Source organism: Olea europaea, chromosome 21, assembly GCF_002742605.1.
Source record: "Olea europaea var. sylvestris chromosome 21, O_europaea_v1, whole genome shotgun sequence".
Taxonomy (NCBI): Eukaryota; Viridiplantae; Streptophyta; class Magnoliopsida; order Lamiales; family Oleaceae; genus Olea; species Olea europaea.
The window spans coordinates 2398120-2403616 of NC_036257.1; positions in this window are offsets into that span (position 1 = coordinate 2398120).

The window sequence follows — 5497 nt, forward strand, 5'->3', positions numbered from 1 at the left end:
AAATATAGTATAACCATGCGGTCGCACGGATTATAACCATGCCGTCGCATGGTACGTTTCTGGCGCAATTTTTTTCTTTCCTTATACGATTGAAACTCCTTTGGTAACCTAATTTTCCACGCGATATAAATACCAAATAATGTCTAGAAAGAGGGAGAACGCAATTGGAGGCCAAAAAACACTTCTTGGAGAGGATTTGAGCGCAAGAACAAAGATTGGCACGAAGAACTTCAAGATTTCATAACCCGGTGATGTCTTTTATTCAAAACATGATGTATTTTGTTATTTTAACTATGTTAGGCTAGATTTTTATATGCTAGGAGATCGATGCACCATGTAGTTGGATCTTTAATTTTCTAGTTTTACAATTTGACATTAAAATATATTTCTTTTGTTTTGAATGATTTATATGCATTTATTGCTTCTGCAATTAAGGGCCCATAATTGTGTGAGTTTGGGTGATTTATTCTTGCATTCGAGAGAATTGGAATAGATTCGACATAATATAAATCATCGTAGGGTCCGATAGGGGATAGAAATATACCGTAGAAATATACCGCTATGCCCTACGTGAATCTTTAAGTGTTCATAAAACTACATGGATTTTTACATATGCACTTGTTATAGAAATATAGGCCGGTGGTATGTAGAAATATGTTTGATACATCTCGAGAGAGAGTATTGGATAGACTTAGGAACATTGATTTGTCAACAATTGAATTATGTTGTCATATTGTGAAACTAGAGTTTAAAGTGATAATTGCACGGAAAATCGTGATCTGAGTGTGTTTAATTTCTATTGATTACAACAAACGTGCGTTCTCAACAATTGATTTCATTCTAGAGTTTTAAATTATTGTTTTGCATATTAATTTCAATTTAATCATAAAAAATTGCATAATTGGGGTTTAATTAGGTCTACATTCACTTTGATAATTTTGTTTCGCTTAAGGCTACGGTAGGTAAAATTTGAACTAATCAATCTCTGTGGGACGATATTCGGACTCATTTAATCCACTTTATTACTTGTTAACGAACCGTACACTTGCGGTGGTTTTAATTCGAAAGAAAATAATTTCGTGAACAGTTTACGTATCTTTAGGAATGATAGATGTGACATTTCTGTTAAATTTCAATTCCTAGTCAGAAAAATTAATCCCATGCCCACCTAGGAAGCGATTGATGGATGCCTATTAGCAAACGCCTCACATCGTTGGATAAATCCACATGTCTTGCATCTAGCGGTGCCTTACCTAGAAATACCCAAAGACTTGGCTGAGGAGCGGTAAGTATTATTCTACCACAAAGTATATACATTTTCTCCTCCTTGAGTTTGCGTATTCTGGAAAAAATTGCCACCACCATCGATTAACTTGATCATCGGAGTGTATGTAGTCGTGACCACCACCGCTGGGAACCACCATATACCCCTGACCATTTTTTGTTGCGCGCAGGGAAGAACGCATGGAGTAGCTCTCGGTTGGCCTCGTGGAAGGACCAATTTGCGGGGTCAACGAATAAAAATCAGTAAGGCGAGTTGAAGAATAAAATTATGAGAAGTTCTTCCAAATAATTCAAGGAAACTGAATTCAAATTTTATAAAATCTCTCTTTTGAAAACAAATTTTGGTATATCACAAATGATGGAAAATTTTCAAGCACCAATGGTCTTTATCAGAATGTTGATTTTTGGTAAAATCAATGAATTATAACAGGAAGAAAAATATCAGCTGTTGCAGCACATCATCACTCACTTCTAGAGCATTTGGATATTCTTTGGATGTATTAAGTGTTTCATCAAATTGCTGCAGCCTCTTCAGCACATAAGAATTACTAATCTAAGCTTACTAATCTAATGTTACTGGTATCCTGAAAAATCAGGTTAAGCAAATTTAGCTTGGCTGGAATATGGCTTATTTGTCTGTTTCACAATTGCTATGTACTACAATATATCAGTAGTCAAAACACCACTGTAAATGAAACAACAAAATTGTTGTGGTGAAAGTTCATTAGGTCTGAATCTGGTGCAAAATAAGTTTTGCTAAAAGCTGGTTAATGGTGATAGTAGCGGGAGAAAGGGAGTAAAAGAGAGATCAATATGAAAAAAACCTATTAGATTTTACATATTTCAGCAAGATTAGCTAACTGGACATCATCCGTAGAAGGAGGGGCTGAGGAAGAGAGAGAGATGAAATTTATCTAGTCCTTTATAGCTACATACAGTTAGACCTATGTATGCTCACAAGCTCTAACGCTCGATCAGATACATTGGTAATTTCACGTACGCCTTGTTAGATCACCTATAACCTCCTCTAATGCATGCTCAAGAGCTCTTCATGCCTTCACATATCTCAACGCCAATCCGTATGTGATGGAAATATCATGCATAATGTCAACTCGAGTGTATATTGTATTGTTTGAAGTGCATTTGTACTTTACAAATTCAGCATATAATTGCATCCAATTCACAGCTATGACCATGGCGGATATAACGAACTTTGAACATATCTGTTCACCTCATCTTCAACACTCTAAATTTCCACTTGCAACCTTCACCTAGATACGTGAGCACATACTCCCGATTTTCAGACTCGTACACATTGAACTAGAAGTTGTTTTGTATGGCATATAGTGACACGACCAGTCCCGACTCAACCTAATTGACTCGACACGTGTCGTGCACCGGTAGTAGATGCTAGCTAAATGCCGGACCCACCACCAAGGCAAACTTGACCTATTTTGGCTGTGCTAATTTCTATAAAAATTTTGACAGAGTTTCTCCTGTAACATGGACAAAAGCAACCTGAAAAATCATCAAAATCTCAAATAGACATTTAAACCAAAAGTTTTGGAAACCACCACTTCCTCTAATACCACCACAACTACTACAGAATATAACAAAATTCGACTGAGTGTTTCTACAACATCATCCTGTCAACATGCAAGTATTACATCACTTACAAACCCTTCTACAAATATGTTTGTCACCCAAAATTAGACAATTACTTAATAAACATAAGTTCCCCAACTATTCGTTACATACTTATGAAACGGTCTCTTTTGCTTCAGCAAGCTTTCCCAAATATCTCAAAATCGACCTTCTCCTGATAGGAAAACATGGTAAAAAGATATGAGTTTACAACTCAGTGAGTGGATAGTTGAAAATAAATAAACTTTTCCATTTATGCTATTTTCTGAAAATTCTTGCACTATTTAACGTTAAGAACTTCTAAAAAAATAGTAACACTTTAAAAAAAAAAAAACTATATATGATCATATCATAATTTCTTGGACATAACTCTAGAAAGGCAACTGTATAACATAATGACTATAAATACTCTGATATCCATGAAAAATTATGAAATATTGCTGCCTTAATACTATAAGCTGAAAGCTTTATTCTGAAAACTGAATTAACTAAATTCCATAATCTGAAATCTGATAATAGAATAAATACTGAAAAATCACACCAAAAAGAGTACCCAATGAATAACCTTACTCATGTACAGAGTAATCTCGATGTACAAGACAAAGCCATTCAAATCTGATAATCTGGTCATACCTACGCAGAACTGCCCCAAAGGCTAATCACCCTAGTACACGGCCCAAAGCCTATGTGTGTACGAGAGTGGGTCCCAAAGACCTCTGATAATCTGGTCATACACTATGGAAACACATTCACAATAGTGCAGAGCGGGTAAAATCACTGTAACTATTCATACACTGTGGAAATACATTCACATCAGTGCAGACTGGGATAAAATCGCCTGGGTACTTTCTAATGGTTTTAAAATAACTTTAGCTATATTGAAACATTTATATTCATATAACATGCTAGTCAAATGATTTAATTGAACTGAATTTAACTTTAAAAGCAACTGTTAATAAAATCCAATTTATTCTAAAAATCATGCTATGAAGTCAACTTTATACAATAAATAACTTTAAAATTTAATGAAGACTTATTTCTGAAAAATAAGTTTTATCCACTCATAAGGTATGAGCTACAAGCTAGATAGGCTGATAGACGTTTCCAATCGCCTCGTTACCTCCTGAAATACGATAATGATAACCAATTTATCCACTATCAAATCAAAAAACCTTAATATCTAATAATAGAACATAATTTAAATGCTCTTGGTACTTAAATAAATTCTCAAATTTCCCTTTATTAATTGGAGCTAATCACACCTTATAATCCCTTGGTTAATCACTAATTTATCAACATAACCATCATTTCAAATTTAAAACTAATTTTACTATCCAATCTAATGAAACTAATAACCACAATTCCACCCACATAATATACATTTGTTCCATAAAATCAATTCCCAAGTGAAATATTTCATTTACATAATCACTTCACAATTAATTGATTAAAATCCCCAAAATCGGATTCTAGGGTTTTTCCAAAAATTTGACATCTCCATACCTTGCTAAAAACTTGAAATGAATAAATCCCCACACTTGAGCTCCAATTCGTGCAAATATCCCTAAAATTCGACATATTATTCAACAAGTTAAAACCCTAAAAATTTTAACATAATTCATACTTTATCACCTAAAACAAATGGAAAATTTCAACCCAACTTGAAGATATCAACCTTACCTCCTTTCCTCTTCTTTTTCCCTTCTTCTTTTCCTTTCTCTTTTCCTTTTTCCCTTCTTCTTTTCCTCTTTTTCTCCTTCTTTCTCGGTCTCTGCTTCTTCCCGTAAGTTCACTCTCTGTGTGTGTGAAATAGGGTGAAATGAGAGAAAATGGGTCAAAGGTTTGAATTAATTGGTCCGCTAACTCATAATTGCACAATAAATTCCTTAATTTTACTTTTTAGTAACATTTAATCCTTTAACTTCCAAAAGTATATATATAAATTCCAAACTTTTAAATATATCCAATTCAACCTTTATATTTTGCCAATTGCAAAATAACCCAAATAAAATATTTAATTTCATTTTAGTCCTTAATTGACTTTGACTAGTCAATATTTGAATTTTTTACTATAAAAATTGGATTGTAACATATAGTGCATAGACCTCTTCATTAAGTCTTTATCCCGAAAAATCTTATTCACGGCAATACACTCTTCTTCAGTTCTTGATATTGTACCATAATTATATTCATCGAATTCTTCATCTGTTAGCGACTACGATATTTGCATGCTCGAGGCAAAGTCATGTATCGTTGGGACTGTGAAAGTCGACTGCTCAAAATGTCAGGCATTCATGTATGTTCCAATTCATCATCAACTGGTGGATATGAGCGGTCCAAATGAAGGTCACATTCAACAGGATTATGGTTCAACACTTCTTCAAATTCAAACGAGGATCCTTCATCTTTAACTTAATGTTGAAAAGAATTGATGAGTCATTTGTAATCCTAATCAGAAATAGGTTTCCATCTACTTCATCTTCCATTTTCAAGCTACAAATTCTGTAATGAATCTTCGTCTCAACGGAGATCATATATATATAGATCATATATATATATATATATATAT